Below are 20,690 nucleotides of genomic sequence, written 5' to 3' on the forward strand. Positions count from 1 at the left end.
CGATGGATGAAGTATATAGTGCTCTCATGCATACTCACACTTGGGATCTAGTTCCCTTGCCTCCAAATCGAACTCCTATAGGATGCAGGTGAATTTTTCGAGTGAAACACAACTCGAATGGCTCCTTACAGAAGTATAAAGCTAGGCTAGTCGCTCAGGGGTTTAGCCAACGACCTGGAATTGATTTTCAAGAAACCTTCAGTCTGGTTGTGAGGCCTACTTCAATCAGATTAGTGTTGTCTTTGGCTGTCTCAAACAAATAGAGCATTAGACAACTTGATGTCAATAATGCGTTTCTAAATGGTGAGTTAAGTGAAGAGGTGTTTATGATTCAGCCGCCTGGTTACGAGACTGGTTCGCCTAATGAAGTATGTAGATTAACAAAGTCATTATACGGTTTAAAACAAGCTCCCCGTGCGTGGTACATGAAGGTTTCGGGTGTTTTGCACAAGCTTGGTTTTGCTACAACAAGGGCTGATACGTCTCTTTTTACCAGGGTTTGTGATGTTGCTATTACCTATCTTCTCATTTATGTCGATGACATTATAGTTACTGGTAGTTTAGATGCACAAATTAAGCAAGTCATTGTTGATCTCAACTCTCATTTTGCTTTGAAGGATATTGGCAGCCTTTACTACTTTCTAGGCTTAGAAGTGGTTCCTACCAATGATGGTGGCCTTCTCTTGAGCCAAACTAAGTATGTTCATGACATACTAAAGAAAGCCAACATGCTGGGTTGTAATTCCTGTGCTACTCCAATTCCTTCCTCTCTTAAATTATCCAAGACTGGCAGTCCTGTGTTTTCGGATCCAGCTTTCTATCGCTCAATAGTTGGGAGCCTTCAATATCTCACCATCACTAGGCCAGAATTCGCCTATTGCATCAACCGCATTTGTCAATTTATGTAGAACCCTCTCGAGTCACATTGGAAGGTTGTTAAGCGCATTCTTCGCTACATTAGTGGAACGGCTGATCTTGGGCTTCAAATTCAGCCAGTCGTGGAGCACAATCTCACTATCTACACTGACTCTGATTGGGGGTCGGACCCTGATGATCGCAAATCGACTAATGGTTATTGTGTTTTCTTGGGGCCAAATCTGATTTCTTAGGCCTCGCGTAAGCAGCATGCTGTCTCTTGCTCTAGTACTGAAGCCAAGTACAGAGGCATTGCTGATGCTGTGGCTGAAGCTATGTCCATTCGTAACCTCCTCTCAGCTATTCATATGCCAATTATATCACCCCCTGTCGTGCACTTTGACAATCTCAGTGCTGTTATATTGGCCGCCAACCCAGTTCTTCATTCCAAATCTAAACATGTTGAATTGGACATCCATTTTACTCGTGACTTGGTACTGAAGGGATTTGTTAGAGTTGTTCACATTCCTGCTCTTTATCAATTCGCAGACATCTTCACGAAACCCATCTCTTCCACTCTCTTTGTTGATTTCCGGTTCAAACTGAGACTTGCTTCCAAGCCACGCCTCAGTTTAAGGGGGATGAAGGAGGTTAGCATATGGTGTGTATAATAATAGTTAGTTAGCTATTTGTTAGGCTGAGAGTGTGTGTTATGTAGAGAGTCTGTTAGAAGTGTTAGTCACATTAGTGGGTATATAAATCACACACACATCATTGTAAACTACACATACAGTTTCTAATTCAGATCATTCTTTTTCTAATGCTCTCTTCTTCTCTGTCTCTCTCTCTATTGAGTTCTAGCCTGATACCTTCAATTTTAATATTATGCGCATTTACGTTTTATTGTACTCTTAAAAATTAGTCATCTACTTACCGTGTTAAATTTTCTTCTCATTTTCTCAAAACATTATAAATTCCATGTATAACAAGATCATAGACAAATTTTATGAAAAAATCTATTTTCATATGATATAAAATGACTTCTTTAAAAATTATATAAATAGTTATATTTTTAATAACGCTCTCTTTTAAATAAGAGCATATTTTGGGATTATTTAATTTTTGCATAGACATTTTTTTATTTATTTTATGCTATTTTTTTCCTCTTTTAAATTCACCAAAAATGAAACTTTAGATAAAAAATTTTCAAACATAAAATTTTAATACTATATCATGAAATACTTCCTCTAAAAATTTAATAAACTAATAGAAGAAGACAACATAAATTATTATATCTTTAATACCATATATCGTTTTATTTACCGTCTCTTCATCTTCTTCCCCCTCCCCTCCCCTTAGTGCACAAGGTAATAAAAGATAAAAGTGTGATACTAATTTAATTAGAGAACTTGACGTAAAATAAACATTGTTGATATCGGTTTTGTTAAATAGATAACAAAAAATCTAAACAATATGAACAATAGGTTGAAAATTTAGCCTAATAAAATTAAAAAAATACTTGTAACACCCTAACTACCAAAGCTCACGCTTCCGACTGCGCTACTCTGATAGATCGGATATCACGATGACTCTTATATTATTTAATACAAAAATATGAGCCTGTTTAAAACTTTAAACCGCAATATCGCTCCAAAAATACTTTCGTTATGTAACGTACACCCATACATACAATACACATTACAAAATCTCACAAGGAGATACAATGCTTTTCTTAAGAAACAAGACTAAATCACAATTTCCTCTTTAATAATTCATTTCAAAAGCATGAATCATCCTTTTCTTGATAATTCAAATAAAATAGTAGAAGTCTTTAACTCATAATTTTTTCAGACAACATTTCAATAAAGTCCCGGATTCTACCGGAATTTTGGCAGCACCTCCCCTAAAATTTGGACTTTGCCACCTGGTTCGGGCCCCAACTAAACCGTTTCACAGTCCTTTTCAACAGTCCAGATCCAAAAAGTAGTTCCAAAAGCAAGCTAAATCTAATAGTCACCTCATTTTTATATTTCAAGGAAACCGTTTCAAAATTAATTCATTATCAGCCGATAAAACTCATTTTCAAAGCTTTAAAGAAATGGTTCAGCAACAATTTATTTATCAAAACCAAGTTAATTAAAGTAAACCAGGTTGACTCCAAAAGTGTATTCTATTTTTCACATTATCAAGAAAATTAACTCAACTCAAATTAATTCTCAACGGATTAAACTCGATCTCAAATCTTTAAAAGAATCAACTTGAAAACATTCCGTTTTACAAAGCCGCACAACAATCTAACCAAACAAACATTCATAATCATTCGAGACAATCAAACAATACATAAGGCTGATACAATCACCAAATACACATTGTCTCACATCAGTATCCATATGTAATAATTCCAATATATAAAATATAATTTTCAGAAAGCGCCCCTACCTCAAAACGCAAAACTATAACCCAAACGCCTCACAGAGTCCTTTCCGTCTCAACCCGAATTGACGGCAACCAACAACTCGGCTCCACTTGCTTTCTCCACAATCTCAACGACTCTAATTGCAACATACAACAACCGAAACTCAATCTTATAGCAATTAACGTTGCAAAACCTCAGCGTATGACAACAGAACAGTAACTAAAGGTCTTTCAAATCGAAAACGCTTACCGAAATAATAAAATAAAGCAGCTGCAAATTCCGAACCGACCCGGCAACAGCTTCGGTAGCGGCCAGAAGCTCCGGTGGATCAACTATAATAACCACGCACATCAAAACCTTCTTGAAATCCGAAAAGACAGAAACCTCAATTTAAAACCCCTTACCAGCAGAGTTTTTCCGCGACGGCAGAAACAGCCAGAAGTTTCAGCGGTGGTCGGAGTCATGGAGACGCAGCTCCCTTCTCCGGTAGTAACACCTACGGTGGCCTAAACCCTTTTCTAACGGCAGCAGTTCCGACGGAGGCAGCGCCAGCAACGCGAACGGCAGCTCAGTGCGGTGGTCGGACTCCTAGCTCCGCCTCAGATCTCTCTCGTCTGCTCAGCTCCCGAACTCTCTCTCTCTCTGGCTTTGCCATACATGACAGCGGTTGACCCTGTGGCAAGGATGACGGTGGCGTAGTGAGGACGACGGCGGCTTCCAAACACGGTGCCCTCTCCCATCTAGCCATGGCTTGCATATCCTCCCTCTCTGGATCGCGATTCGAACGGCGGCGACAAGGAGGATTCAATGGCGAAACTCTGGCGAAGTCGGCGGCGCTGTGTTTCCCCCCCACTCGCAAGCTCGACGGTGGCTCCAAGGTGGACCAGTAGCGGCACGGGCAGCAGCGCGGCTCATCCCTTCCTTCCCCTGATTGCAGCTCCGTTCTATCTCCCTCAGATCTCCCTTCTCCTCTGTTAGCAACGGCGGCGACGGTGGCAGTGACACCCACCGCGCCGCCTTTCCTCCTCCTCCCTCACTTTACTTCCGTGGAACCCCTCTCCTCTATCCCTTCTTTCTGCGTTTCTTCCATGGGAAAAAGGGAAAAAATCATGTTTGTGTGCTGCGGCTGCTGCTGGGTTTTGGGAGCTGAGTATGGGTGAAAGAGAACCGGATCGGGTAACGGGTCACTGGGTTAGGGTTTCATTATTTTGAAAATTAGGGTTAGGGGTAATTTGATAATTTCAAATAAAATTGAAAATAATATAATAATTGAAACCCAGATTAAATCCAACACTAATTATATATAGAAAAATACTATATGCTCATCAATTTTATAAATTATTTTCAATAAAATGTTCAAATCAAATAATTAGAAATAATATAATTAAATCCTTTATTTTCCCAAAACAGTAGTATCAATATTTTAAAATATTAATTATTTAGTCCAAATCATATAAAAAATCCTTATTATTTCACAACTACCAATTTTATAAATTTGAATATAGAAAATAATTCAATAATTGTAAAATTGGATAATAATCATAACTTATTTCAAATTCAATAAATCAAAACTTACTTTAATTATCTTTAATAAAATAATTTCTGAAATTAAGACTCAAATAATTATATGATTTGAGACTTGCATTGACTATAAATAAGACTTTTCAAAAATTTTGGGTATTACAATACTTCACCCGAATTACCCAACTAAAAAATTTTATTTAATAATTTAAAAATTTTAACAATTAATTATATTCTAATTTACCAAAACACCAGCTTGATCGCCAACTAGCTCCCATCATTGTCGTTGGAATCCTCTTCACCATAGCTGGTTCGTCAACAAAAATCCTCATGAGCACTTAAGAATAACTATCCACTACTCAAGGCTCAAAATAATCATTCACCTAACATATTTTAATTGTGTCTAACAAAACTAATTCCAATCAAATAATCATTTATATAAGAATTTAATTAACTATTCGTGTACCTATTAAAACGACTATTGATTTCTTTTAAAGAAAGAATAAAGGATTGAAATTTTACATGTGAGATCCAAGAGGCATGCGACCCATGAGATCTTGGTATAAGCTACTGGCAGATTATGATGCTCAAGAATAAGCTCCACATTTGGTTCACCCTTAAGCGCCATCAACCCCATCTAATTAAGAGTACGTTGTTGTTGCGTTGACAAAAATGGATGAATCAACATCACAGAAAGTTTTGCTTGCCCAGGGCTAAATCCAGGCATCAGAAGAGGTTGATCAGCAGAGCTGCGAGTCGTGAGGGGAGAGGTGGTACGGTGGTTGGGCGGCGAGAGCTTTTAGGCGACGACAATGACTGTTGCGGGAGAGATCGATCGACACCGGTAAGAGAGTGCAAAACGACGTCACTATCTGAATTAGAAGAGAACTTGCTGCGGTGATAAGGGCAGCAGCGATATCAAGACTTTTGTGACGACGATGATGGCAGTTGTAAGAGAGACCAACGCCATTGGGAAGATGATAAGATACAAAATATATAATATGTGTAACCGTATGTAATGATTTAGATGCTAATTCTAATGGTTTTAAATTTTAAAATTTAATAATAATTATTTAATTAATTAAAAATTTGATTTTTAATTTTAAATTTATCTTTTTTTAAACCATTGTACACTGTATACATTATTCTCCTATACCTTTTTTCCCCTATTGATACCATATATAATACGTTATAACCTATCACTTTTAAATTTCCTAATTTGTGAATGTGAGGTATCAGAAATACAGGGTGAGTTTGAAGAAAAGATCATTAATGTCAATTGTACATTGATACTTTGATTACTTATATTATGATACAAAATATAGATGGGCGTAGATAGAGTATATATAAGAACTATATAACATAAATAGCTAATAATGACAACAACTGGTAGCTTTTTGACTAATTAAGTTATCTCTTCTTCTAATGTGGTGCTATTCCTAACCATGAATCTTAGAAGAGTCAAATATTATATATATATATATATATATATATATATATATATATATATATATATATATATATATATATTTTAAAAGGGAGTCACTCAGATAAAGACGCTGAAAACGTCTTTTTATAAAGATGTTTTTTAATAATTAAAATTTAACATATATAATCGATTAAATTATGTTATTTTTGTCAAAATTAGGTTAGACAAATTGATTTGACCCAAAAATGATGAATCAAATCTTGAATTGGTTTAAATTAATATTATTTTTTATAAAAAATGACTAAAATACTTCTATATATATATATATATATTAATTTTAAAAATCCTAAATTTTAGTCTTTTATTATTTTATCATAGGGTTAAAATTTAGAATTTTTAAAATTAATATATATATATATATAAAATAAGAATATTTTAATTATTCTTTATAATAAAGGTATTGTAGTCATTTTTTATAAAAAATAATATTAATTTAGACTAGTTTAATATTTGATTCACCATTTTTTCAGTTAAATTAATTTGTTTAGCCTAATTTTGATAAAAATAATATGATTTAATCGATTATATATATTAAATTTTAATTACTAAAAAATATTTTAATAAAAAGACGTTTTAGACATCTTTATCTGAGTGGCCATTTTAGCAAATCCCGTCCACATGCATCTTAGCAAATCAATTATTGCATGCACATTTACATGAGAGACCTTGGAAGTATTGTTACTATGTATTGTTACTATGTACCAAATATATAAAGAGTATATAAAGGCCTATTAGCTCAGTTGGTTAGAGCGTCGTGCTAATAACGCGAAGGTCGCAGGTTCGAGACCTGCATGGGCCAAATATGGATATATTTTATTCTTGCTTTTCTATGTGTATACTGGACAGTTTAAACCAAACTTTATAGTCATCTATTCAAACAGCATTTAACTCATTATTCCTACTAACTAAACCAACTTTTAAATTAATTATTACTCAATCAAGAGAAAAGTAAAGGATGTAAAGGATGCTATTGCGTAGTTCAATTTATTATATTATATATGGATATTATACCATTAATTTAGAGATGGTTTAGCCGACTTTAGCTATCCTTCTCAAATAAATTAAAAAAAATTAAACCAAACATTAATTAATCTGTTTAATTTTCCAAATTCTTGTCCTTGCTCACAATTAATTGTGTATACAAATTATTTTGTACAATATTGACTTCCATTAATTAGAAACAAAATGTTTTACCGACTTTTAAGAAGTCAATGTGGAACCGTTTCAACTTCTTATTAAGAGATGACTAATGATCCAAAAAGCTTTCCAACTTTTAAACTGTAAGAATAATATATAGTTATTTTTTTTATTTCCCAAGGAGGAAAAAACGGTAGGCAAAGGCAAGAAACAAGGGGGCACTAGCCATTCAGATATTGATCAAGAACCCTAAAGTGAAAGACAGTGAATGAGAAAATGTTCCTCGGTTGAACCAATTCAGGGGGCAATGTCATTCTTGATTTTTGGTTCATGTTTCACTTTATATATACCTCTCCAATGAATCTAATACCAATTTCCATTTTTTTTAATTTAAATAAATAAAAGCAAAATCTCTATCAACCATGTTAGATCCGTATAAAAAATTAGCCACAGAAAAAAAATTAATTATTTTTATAAAATATATATTAAAAATAATAATATATATTTATATTTAAATATATGATAAATAATTTAATTTATTTTGCATATTTTCTATATATGTCTTTTTTGGCCTTGATTTTGTATATATGTATGAAGAAGGAATTGTGTTGCTTTCCCTTTTATGAGATTATTCAAGTGTTTTTTGAATTGAACAAAAAAAATTAAGTGTGTTTTATATACATGCATGCCTCACAAAAGCTTCATTATAATGCAGAATAATAGTGGTGATGATGAGAAAAAAGTATTAGGTTCCAATCCAAAGCAAGTTAATGAAGAAGGTGGTAATGACAACAAGAGGGTGAAGACTAATCGGTTGGTTTCTTCTGATTCTGATGAGAACCCTAATAATAGAAACCGAAGAAGAAGCACTAAAAACCAAAGGGTGCTCAAAGCAAAGGGAAAAGGTGCCATTAAAACTACTAATTCTCTTGTATCATCATCATCAATTTCATGGCGTGTTCCTCACAAGAAACCTAGTGAGAAAAATAATCCAGGGTTTAACTTGGACTATTCACCACCCAAGACACATCCTCCTTCTCACAACTAATTATTATATATATAATTAATGTTATATATATGAAGTAATTATGTATCATCATCTATCATGCATCCCTTATGTGAAGTCCTAATGAATATTATTGTAAAGAAAAGAAAATCAAAGAAGATCATCATAGGGATCATTCTCATCATTCTGGGGTGCATGATATATATAATATATATGTGTTTAGTTTTTATATATATATATGACTACACAAACTTTAGCTTATGTAGCTAATTAATATATGACTTAATTGATGAGAATTTTTGTTTTTGTTTAAATTATTAGTGTACAACAGCCACGTTTTCTAGCAAGAGTTTGTTTGTTATGTATATTTTCCTTTGTCATTCTAGGTATGTAGTTCTTTCTATATTATTGTGAAATAAATTAAATATTCTATTGTGAAATAAAAGAACTTCTCTTGTCACAATAATGCTTGAATGAATGGATTCTCTTTCTCTTTCATATTTAATTTCTGTGTAAGATATATGCAAATATGGTATGTGGTATCTCTCTCTCTCTCTCTCTCTCTCTCTATATATATATATATATATATATATATATATATATATATATATATATATTAATTTCCTTTTCCTTTGATGATTGGTTATTCATGTTGAATGATTTTTTTTTTTTTGGGAGAAAAAGACTTTATGTGATGATATGGAAATGGAGATAAGGGATGCATGGTGCTATTTGTAGTGCTCTGGATTTTTACGTTGTTTAATTTCTTTGTTAAGAATCTTTGTAATTTGGTATCTTTTCATATATATCTTTAAAATTAAGTCAGGTATATATATTAATCAACCACAATAATAAGAAAATATGGTACTATATTTTGTGGTTTATGAGAAGTTTACCACCAATAAGGCATATTATATGACAAATCATATATTAAAATTAAAATTGAAATATAAATTTATCGATTTCAAATGGATACTTATCATTATAATTATACTCTGGTATGCAGTCTGGCATATATTGCTTTTTTGTATAAAAGATGAAGATAAGGTTGCGTTTATATATATTATTTAACTCATTTTTAATATATATTTTATATTTTAATATATATTTTTATAGTAATAACTGAATTTGATGTATACATAATATATAATAGTATTGCCTAAGTATGTGTATATCACAAGATGGTGAGATAGAAACGTGTTAAACTGTTAATTCACTATGCTATGGAAATAAGAAATTGGAACCTCCGATTTTTTGTTGACTAACGATAATGTGAAAAAAATGTATCCAACGATTTATATTGTTTAATTTAAGTTTTTGAGAATTAAAAAAATTTTAACTTTAAAATTAAACTTTTCTATTTGAATTTTCAAAAATTAAAAAAAATTATTTTCACTAATCGGAGGGTGTATTTTCTAGTTTTACAAATTTTAAAAATCTAACTATAAAATCGGTTGGTCCAAATTGTGAAGAGCTATTTGTGTATAACACAAAATGCAGGAAACATTGGCAATACACTAAATGAACTGCAATATAAAAAAAATAGTTTATTTTTGTAGAGTAAAAGAAAGAAACAAGAAAACAAAGAGAACAGAGAAGAAAACAAAGAGGCAAATTGAAATGGCTTAATCTATTTTAAGAATTTAATTTATGTATCATTATTATTATTTTTCACCGTAGAAAAATCTTTGTAATTACCAAAACCTAGCTAGTAACTAGTAATTAAGTGCGTGTATATATATATATATGCCTAAGTCTAGGTTTAGGTTATTAATGATGGATGAAGTGGTTCTTGAACTGTATAACTTCACGTCAACGCTTTTCTTTGAATGACTTTATAGAAATTGCAGTTGTGGACACAATAGTGGTTGTTGTAATTATAGGTATTGTATGTCTGTTCTGATGAGCATCGTGTTCATTATAATGTGACTCTCAGTTTTTACTTTTTAATTTTTGTTAAGAAGCATAGAAAAAAAGTTAATATTAATTAATTTTTTTTTAAGAATTGGTGTCTCGAATTATAATTTTAAATTTAAAAAGTGTGACTGATGTTACTAAAAATAATTAACTCCCTAATTAATTATTTCATTGAAAAATAAATTATTTTATAATTAAATTTAACTAAGAATTTTTTTTTCTTCTTCTACTTATATGTCTTCTCTTTTTTTATTAATTTTTATTTTACCAATAAGTTATTAGACTAATATAATTAAATTTTATCATTTAAATAACCTGATCATATAGCATCTTTTTTTCCCCTGATTTACAATTTAGTTGGAGCTTATATGCGCTCTATCCAATCTATTACAGCCTTAATATGTGACTGACAATTTTGATGTGGTTTAGATATTGGTCACGTTATATGATTTAATTATAATCACAGTAATTTCTTTTATGAATTTGAGTAAAATTGCTTTAATAAAACATTATAATTGAGAAATGAAAATATGATTTATATAGAGAGATTTGAATGTATATATATGATTAAATTTGTTTTTTCATCATATCGAATATGAGTGAGTCTAATTTTACCGATCAATAAAACTGCTTCACGGATCACATTCTCATTCTTCAATCATATTACTTTGTAAAAGACACGTGTTTGCTCTACTTCATTAAAGCATCTAATCATCATTAACATTGTTATTTAATACAATAATAATCCGCTTCACTTTATTAGAATGTCTATACAAATTAAAATCTTAATTTAACTCTTAAAATATTTTGATATTATAATTTTAAATTAATTAACTTATTCTAAATAATTTTTATTAAAATCAAACAACTTTATAATATAAATCTTGTTACGATTTCTTACTTTTTACGTACTTAATTTATTCTTTTAATTTTTGGTAAAATCTCAATTTTGTATATCTTTATGTTAACATTGCTATTTTGCAATGCAACAATACCATAATATTGTAATAATCACATCAACAATTAACATTGCAATCTTTACATATATATTATTTGTTCATCATGATGTATAGTATATGATTATTAATGCTTTCTCAATACATTTCCAACAAGTTCTTGAATGTTGTAGGAGTAAAATTTTTTCTTTGCTCATAGTTGTAGGAAGAAGCAAAAATTGTGGTACATACATAATTGCATGATTTCATGCATGCATGTGCGTGATAGCAAAGAAAATGACATAGTAAATACATTGCAAGTTGATTTTTTGTGACGGTGGTGGTTGGTTCTTAATAAATGAGAGAAAATGATAGCAATCTATTTAGGTCCCAACATTGATTTTCCATGCTTCATGATCATAATAAAATCTCTCGTTTCGCACATGGTTTTGGTATTATTATTTTTTCTGCTGGTTCATGTAAATACTAGTCATGATTCACCATCCATTGATCCAATGCTATCATAGCTAATAACTCATCAGCCATTCTTTTTTTGGTACCTTAGCTTGGAAAATTAAACGCTACTACTTCCCTGAGGAGGATTCATTTGATTGGTCCACCACAATTTTCATGTAGAGTTTAGAAATAATATAATTTCATGCATGTGAAGTAGACTCGCATTCCATATTTTGTTCATCAATGCCTAGCCAAATTAAAATTCATATGCAACAAAAAAACTACTTTATAGTTTGATTGAACATTAAAATCATTAATTATAAAATTGCTTGCAAATCGGTGAATCGACTGCCCGAATCGAATTAGAATCTGATCGATTCTCATGAAACGATATAATTTAGTGCTTTCTTAAAAAAAAGCTAATTTTTCCTTCCCCATCTTCTCATTTATATCCCCCACCTCCAAAAAACAACCCTATCCTTATAGGAATGGAAAAAGATCAGATAGCTTGTTTGTTTAGTCTGATCTAGCCTGACCAGGCACATAGTCAAACTCTTATAAAAGCCTTATTATATTAATAAGTCAGGTCAAGACTCACTAACTAGTCTTATTGGCGTGTGCTTAGACCTGTTAATACATAATTATTATATAAATAATTTTTTATTATTAGTAAAATTATGAGATATTTTAAATTTATTATATTTAATTATAAATAATTTTGTATATTTTAAATATTTTAAATTTTTTATAAATATTAAATATGACATATTACATATAAATATGTTTATTAAAAAATAATTTTTTAAAAATAATATTTTTTATTTCTGTAAAAAAAATATCAGATCTTCTAACAGGTTTCAGCCAAATCAAGCTGAATAATAGACCAAACTTAATACTTTAAAAAAATCCTGTAGCAAGCTGCAAGACAGATTTAGGCTAATTGACTACATGACAAATCAGGCTTGTTAAGAGCAAAGTCTGACCTGACCTATTTCCACTGGTAATTCCCTATTTCCACTCGTAATTCCCTATCTCCGCAAAGTTCTCACTCAGCTCCGTGCTCCGTTGCGCTCAGAGACTGTCTTCGTCCAGGTCATCCGCGGTTCCACGCTTCTTCCTCATCCAACAATTGATGCGTCTTCTTTGAGTTCGTCGTCAGCGCTGGTCTTTGTCTGCTTACCTGCTCTTCTGCCACCGCCATCGCACTCAGACACAACTGACTTGTCGGTCGTCTTCATCTGCTCAACGGCGCTTCCGCCGCTCTTCTTCCTCGTTTGATGCTCGTGTTTCAAGTCTCCAATCCCTCTTCTCATTCACCAATCGTGTGGTCATCTCTGGTCGTTCTTCTGGTCATTGTGCTGCTATTTTGTGCTTTGTGCTTTTTTTGTGTAATGTTGCGCTGCTAGAATGTTTTTGAATTTTCTATTCTTATTCTTTATTTGTTCTTCACTTTAAGATTTTGCCAGTGTTAGTACTACTCAAATTGGATTGTTGAATGATTATTCTTTGAAAAAGTTTGTTAATCTTTGTTAATAGGGTGATCAGTCTGTAATCTATTGAAAATATTGCTAATTTTTGTTAAAATTATGTGAAAGCATGAGTTTTTATTTGTTCAATATAATCAACCTTTTATCGGAGATAGGACTGGCAATGGATAGGCGCTACTAGAAAATTAGTTATTACAGACGGATATTTTTTACGGATTTTATCTCACGGAAATACAGACAAAATTTCAGAGGGATTTTTTTGTCGAAAAACAAAAAAATGAATTAGCATAAATTACAGACGAAAAACAAAATCCGTCGATAATTCTGTCGGTAAAATTAATTTTTTTTGTGGGAAATAGTTACAGATGGAAAATCCGTTTGTAATTCAATAGACAAAATAGTGCATTTTATTAAATTATTACAGATAAAAAATCCGTCTGTAATTTAAAATTTTTTGTCGGAAATATTGAGTTAACCCTAGTTTTATCCCTACCCTCTCGATCCATTCACACTCCACACAAATCAAATGAGTCTCTCCGTCACCGAGTTGCTTCTTCTCTCCGTCGCACCAGCTTCTTCCGTAGCTGTCGCCGCCGCTCGCGTCGCAGGATCTATCTTTGTCATCCCTTGCGTCGCACGGGCTCCCTCCACCGCCGCTCTTGTCGCGTCTGCAGTGATTCGTGAAACTCATCTCAACTCGGTGGAAACTCGGTGGTTATTGTTGAATGGCGAAGCTTGAAGTGAAGCTCGGAATGATAGTTGACTCCGTTGGTAACTTCTTCTCCGGCAAAGACCAGCTTCTCTACTAACCGAATCAAATCGAATCAAACACTTTATATATCAGGTTGCATAGATCTTCAATCTTTTGATCTATTCGCACTCCACTAACCGGGTTAGCCCTAACTCCATCCCTTGTTTCTCTCGCTAATTTTTCATTCCAAACGCGTTATTGTGCAGTGTCTTGCTCTGGTCTCAAAATTCTGTTTGAAACAGTGCCAATTAGTGGTTAATTGCTATCAATTTTGTATAGTTGAACATATCTCGAGAAAAACCATCTAATTTGCTAAATATGAGAAGTTAAAGAGAGCCAAATATAATTGGAATGCTTAGAAAAAGTAGTTCTTGTTTTTTTAAGACTCTCAGGGTTTTCTGAATTCAGCATTGTGAAATGGTGATCCTTTGATTCTGCCATTACTGTTATGCTGGGCGAGCTAGTTAATTCATATATAAATTCGATTCACAATATTTATATATTTTGATTAGCTTCTGGAAACGAAAGCCTATATAAGGAACCAGCTCCAAATTGCTATAGCATGTTTGTATTCATTCTAGTTTAGCAGTAGTATAGTAGTAACGTGAACTTCTGCTAGTGAAACTGTAAACACTGAATGAAGAATGATTGGACTCTTTAGATTGAACTTATTATATTTAGATGCAATGAATTTGAATTATTATATTCTTTGGTTTGTTTAGAAGGGTTTCCTAACAATTTGAAGAGCCCTAATCCTACTTTCTAGTTGTAATGATGCTTTCTTTCACGCATATTTAAAGAGCTCAAATTTTTTAAAAGATATTTATCCAATTAGTGGGTAGAAGAGAAGACTGGTGGTCGAATACCTACATCCACTATTGCTTCTGTTTCCATTGAACTCTTTGTTCCTTTATTGATACAGAATTTCCCAATTATGCTTCAAATTCGAGTGATCAATTAATCGATCCTTTGTTTTTGTTTTTTTTTTTCACCCTCCAGGTTGAAATTGAAATGCAGAGAAAAGCAGTATTGCCGTTGAGGGATACAAAAAGCGGCAATGCGAACCAGATGAAGGCTCTATGCGGCAAGGGTCTTTGGTGAAGCTTTACATAAGGTATTCCGTGTACAAGTTTATCTGTTCTTAGATGCATCTATATGGAATTCATTAGGTTTTTACAGCATGAGTAAGTTGTTATTATGATCTGAACCCTTAGGGGGTTGTTGATCAGTCTCTAAATATCATATAAGCTGAGGTGTTCCTTTGTGAGTGAAGTATGGACTTTTTTGTTAGTTTAGGAGACCTAGTCTAGACATGGATTTGATAACCAAGCTTAATATAGGTTAAATTGGGTCCTGGCCACAATGGCATTTGTGGTGCTGAAGTTCTTCCTCTTTTGTTTGCTTGCAGGAACTAGATACAAAAATTTCCTTGCTTAGCCTTAGCTAAGTCCTCTTTCACAGTGTTAATAATGTTAACATGCTTTAGCCTATGTAATGCGTTATTTACTAAATCTTTTGTGTTGATTTCTTGGTTATTTAACAAGATATGACATTTGGTCCTCGTAATTGCAAAAGGCTATTAGGTGCTAAGTCACCTTTTTCTCAACAAAACTTACAAAGGGATGTCCTTGATCGTGATGAGGAGACAGCTAGAATTCAGTGTAAGTATTGTCATTGTCATTACTCAAAATTTTTGAAATGGTTACTAATTACTCATTATCCAAGCTATCTTTGTGACTACTTTGTGATTTCAATGTATTGTTTAAATATATCTTTGTGACTACTTTGTGTCAATTTCATGCAGATCAGGAACTCTTTACTTCTACATTTAGTGGTAGTCATTTTTTTATTTGAATATTCAGTAGTTGTTTGCTTGTGACTTGCTGAACCTCATTTTGAACAAATTTATCTTCCTTGCTTCTTCTGGTTGTGTCTTCTTTCAGAATTTTGGTTCTTATAATTTGCAGATTTGACAGAGATTGCTAAGTTTCTGGGTATTACGACTACTGTAGATACAGAAGTCATTTAGGTTAGTCATTTTGATGTTCTGTATTTATATATGTAGCTATAAAAGGCTCAGAACAGTAGCCTGCTACTGGATGCATGCTAATGTGTTGCTTTTAAATTCCTTTATTTTTTTGTTGTTATAAGAAACTTTTGGAGTTTTTGGCAGTATAATGTTCTATTATTTCTATATTTTTTTCCATTGTATTCATTGCTTAAAGATAACTTAATTATTCTGTTCCTTATTTTTTTCTTATCCTTTATTCCTTGTCTCTTCATTTACACATACCTTCTTTTAGTTTTTTTTTTTTGTAGAAAGTTCACTTTTCGATTAGTTTCTGTTATTGTCTTTGTTCTCATCGAATTCTATCTAGTGTTTATGGGATACCTATTGAAGTATTGACTATTCTTTTCTTTTGATACAGTGTAGTATGAATTTTAATTCCTCTGATTATCCTATGATGTCTTAATTGTATTTCAACTAACATCATATTTCTTGTCTTGGTTTTGGGAGTTATTTTGAGATAAGTGCTGAAGGCAGAAAGAGCCACAAACAATCAAGTGACAAGGTACAAATTCAGTTGATGGGAAACAAAAAAATCATTGTTTCTATCATATTATGTGGCTTAAAGTGCCATCAAAGATAGATAGAGTTGTTATTAGCCATCGACTTAGAGAACTATGAGGGATGGCCAATTCAAGGATTAGGGTAAAATCAGTTGATGAGATAAACATAAAAGTTTTTTGGCAGGTTCTGGCTCATTATGTATCTAACCTATAGAAAAATTTCCAGAAAAGCATATCTAATCTTTGCAGTTTTATATAAAGAGATTATTCTAGCACTAGCATGTTAAGATAGAAATCTCGTTTCCAGTTATTTTTATTATGCTTCCCTTAGAGCTTCTTGTCTGCCCACTTTTAATGATATAATCTAGGATGAAGATTTTCTTTTGTCCAAGTTTTATCTGCTATGCTTTGTTGTAATATTCATGCATGTCATGGTTATCATGTCTTTTCGAAACTGGTAAATGTTAGGCATATTTGTAACAGGGACATGAAAGCTATGAAGATCGTACTGAGATGCTTCATCTTATTGTAGATCTCGTGGAGGCAACTATCTATGCTGATAATTCAGAATAGAGATTGTTACTAGTTAAGTGGTATTTTTTTTCTTTTTTCAGTTATTATTGTTTGCACATATTGAATTGACTTACATTTGCTTTACATTCTGTTTCTGGTGGTGTTGATGAGCAGGTAGCCAAGGATACACAGTTGATAGATTCCATTACTGAAAAACAATCCCAGATATTTTCAAAAAAATGTAAATTATTTCCAGCAGATGTGCAGATTCAGTCCATATATCCATTGTAAAGGATTGCTTCCTTTAGTTTTTCTATAAATTACTTATCTTCATATTCAGTTATTACTAATATAGCAACAAATCTTGATTTCAATCATTTTCTAGTGTGCTTTTTATCTAAGGTCACCACTATAGTAACATTCTGTTTCTTTTAATCAAACTTCATTCAGGCCAGAAGTTTTCGAGCTCGAGGCAAAACTTTCTGAAAAGTCAAAAATTTGTTGAATCTTCAACAAAAGGTGGATGAATTAGCATCCAAGGTACAGAACATTTTAATGCACTTCTTGTCTTTGGATAGGTGTAGAAATTAATCAGCATCTTGAAATCTTCTATCCGTTGTTTCTGCTTCCATGCTTATTAATTCACTTAGTAATGTCTTTTATTTTTCATTTATAACTGAATCAAGCCTATGATAATCATGTTTTATTTCTTGAGAGAGAGAGAGAGAGAGAGAGAGAGAGAGAGAGAGAGAGAGAGAGAGAGAGAGAGAGAGAGAGAGAGAGAGAGAGAGAGAGAGAGAGAGAGAGAGAGAGAGAGAGAGAGAGTTAACAATATATCTCGACATATTTCAACACTAATAATCACCCTCAAACATTACTTAGCATTTCTGATTATTTCTGTCAATACTAGCACTGAGTTTTACTTTGGCTTCTTCCTGAATGTGAATCAGCATTGACAATCTTGAATCGTGATCTTGGAATTCTCTCGGCTTCCATCGCCCGTGAACAGGGAGAGAAGATGAGCATTTGATGAATTAATAGTAGGAGAAATATGATCTTCTTGTGCATACTGCATAGTGTTCATATTGCGTTAAAATCAGAATAACTATCTTATCATACTAGAATTTAAAAATGTAAGTTTCTTCTATTGAAGGTACTAAATGAGATGATAAAAAAAGGATGAGCATAAATAAATTTATTATATACATGATACATGATAGGATACAATAGTAGTAAGTAGTATTGTTTGATCCATTTATATGATAGGGTGTAATAGTATTCATGTTGTTAGTTACTTTTGTTGAAAAATATTTAAATGCAAGTGTTTCAGAATTTGAATTTTTCTTACTAAGGGGGCCACCTTCCTTCCCGCACTAAACCTTAAACCCTGTAAAGTTTCTCGGGCAGGCAGCAACAACTTTTCAAACTTGATTTTATTCAAAAAAGGGTGTTGTCAAGAATTGAACAGTATACCACTTACTCATGGAAGCTTCTTGTAGGGATTGCACTCCCGCTCTTTACTATAATTGGGTTGTTGCTGATTCTATGGTGTTGCAAAGCAAAATGCGGTATTGTTCTTTACTCAAATCCAGAACCAGAGAGTTGCAGTGTATACTTTGGGGTCCCTGTTTTCTCCTATAAGGATCTCCTATAATACAAAATAAAAGATAAAATATGTAAGTGCTTATACTTCATAATATATAATAATAGAATTATGGTTTATTAGCCTATGCTTGCTCACAATACTCCTTTTCTTTTCTTTAAATTTTCAGGTTAGCCCACTCAATGATATTGATAAATAGTAAATACATACCTATTGTTTATTAGATTTTAGAATGCTGATACTCAATAATGTACATCAATTAATCAAATAATACTATTATAAATTGCAGTGTCAAAATAACTATTAATAGGTATAAAAAATCATGTTCAAATTCATCTAGGTGCTGGATCTGCTTCTGAGATTAATGCTCAGGTATATGTATAGAACATATTATTTTATATATATTTCATGATAGCCATAATTATCATTACATTAATTAAATTACAATATATTTTGCAGTATTACCAGCAAGAAGTAGAAAAACTGTGTGCCCAAATTAGTAACCTACAGAATAATAAATTTTGAATGCTATTGGAAGTTTGAGACAGATATTTCAGCATTTCAATAAAAAATAGAAAGATTCAATAAATTTCGGTCTAGATCCATCAAACTTGCTTCCATGAAGCAAAGAAGCAGTGTTAAGGATGATGTTGAATTGAAGAATTAGAATATGTAAATTTCGGTCTAGATTCAGCAAACTTGACTCCTACATGTCTCTTTTTATATTTCTTGATTTGGTTACACAATTATAATGTAAACATTAATATTTTAATTTGTTTATGACTTGCTTGTTTATAGTACTTTTCTTTTAGTTTGATAATACGATAAATTTGTTTATTTTTTGAAATATTATAAATATTTGAATACAAATTAGATAAAAATTTATATTAAATTTATATTTATTTTGTATGAAAACAAGTTTATTTTGTAATTAGAAAAATAAAAAAAATCTATTTTATCTTACTGACGGATTTACAGACAGATTTTCTGTCTGTAATTAGAGTGTGAGATGATTTTTCAAAATTCAAATTACAGATGAAAAATCTGTCAGAAAATCCATCTGTAATTACAGATGAAAAATCCGTCTGAAAATATGTTTGTAATTACATTTTTCGTCTGAAATTTCGTCTGTAATTACAGACAAAAAATTCGTCGAAAAATCCGTCTGTAATTACAGACAAAAAATCCGTCGGAAAGGTCGTCGTGTTTGGGAAATGGATGGAGAATTTACAGAGAAAAATCCGTCAGTAATAGGTAAAAATCTGTCGGTAATTTTTTATGGAAAAAAAATTTGTCGGTAAATAATTTCTGACGGGGCTTTTACAAAGGGACAAAATCTGTCGGTAACAAAAAATTCGTCTGTAATAAAGACTAAATCTGTCTGTAAATCCGTCTGTATTAATTCATTTTCTAGTTGTGAAGGTAGGGTAGAGTTTAAGCTCTATCTTAACTTTATTCACGTGTTTGAAATTTTTTTTTAAAATCTATCTTACCCACACTTTAAGATTCTAAACCCTATCCTACCTGCAGAAAATAAAAAATTTTCAAGTAAATATAAAATTCAATCATTTCAAATTTTATACATACTAATAAAAAAACTGAGTGAACATAATTTAAGAAACGGCGTTAGGAGTTTTGAATTTATTTAGCGTAATATGTGATATCTCAATACGAATTTTATTTTTAATTTTTTTTATTTCAAGTTAACTTTATAAAAAAAAACATAAATGTATTACGTTAGTAAATTATTAAACAGCTAATTTAATGGTTATTACAAGTTTTTATAAGGGCTAGTTTGTGAGTTCAACACTTACTTTCTTGATATGCACTAAACTCGTACTCTACCCTACTATAGACAAATTTGCACTGACAATCTTTAATTTACCCTACTCGCATATCTGCAAGTAGGGTATGTTTTGTCACTCCTAATCAAAGAAGAAATAAGTTCAATAGTAGTATAATAAAAAAACTAAATGTTAAATTGTTAAATTAATGTGTTTATTTATATTTTATTTATTATTTTAATATAAAAC

General features: G+C 31.8%; 1 long non-coding RNA gene and 1 other non-coding gene across 14 annotated transcripts; both read left to right on the plus strand.

Moving 5' to 3' along the window:
• Positions 1 to 7,006: 7,006 nt before the first annotated feature.
• On the plus strand, positions 7,007 to 7,080 carry TRNAI-AAU (transfer RNA isoleucine (anticodon AAU)). Its single transcript has one exon. It is a non-coding gene; the product is annotated as a tRNA-Ile (tRNA).
• Positions 7,081 to 13,713: 6,633 nt separating this feature from the next.
• On the plus strand, positions 13,714 to 19,454 carry LOC112752012 (uncharacterized). 13 transcript variants are annotated; one of them, XR_011874276.1, is made up of 14 exons: positions 13,714 to 14,111; positions 14,970 to 15,084; positions 15,379 to 15,461; positions 15,546 to 15,631; positions 15,775 to 15,804; positions 15,914 to 15,999; positions 16,489 to 16,543; positions 17,025 to 17,126; positions 17,229 to 17,341; positions 17,505 to 17,594; positions 18,005 to 18,187; positions 18,554 to 18,730; positions 18,827 to 19,029; positions 19,117 to 19,454. It is a non-coding gene; the product is annotated as an uncharacterized lncRNA (long non-coding RNA). The 13 variants fall into 13 exon arrangements; XR_011874274.1 differs by having other exon boundaries at positions 15,938 to 15,999; XR_011874277.1 differs by lacking the exon at positions 18,005 to 18,187 and having other exon boundaries at positions 15,938 to 15,999.
• Positions 19,455 to 20,690: the final 1,236 nt, after the last annotated feature.

The sequence above is a fragment of the Arachis hypogaea genome, chromosome 2 (genome assembly GCF_003086295.3).
Source record: "Arachis hypogaea cultivar Tifrunner chromosome 2, arahy.Tifrunner.gnm2.J5K5, whole genome shotgun sequence".
NCBI lineage: Eukaryota > Viridiplantae > Streptophyta > Magnoliopsida > Fabales > Fabaceae > Arachis > Arachis hypogaea.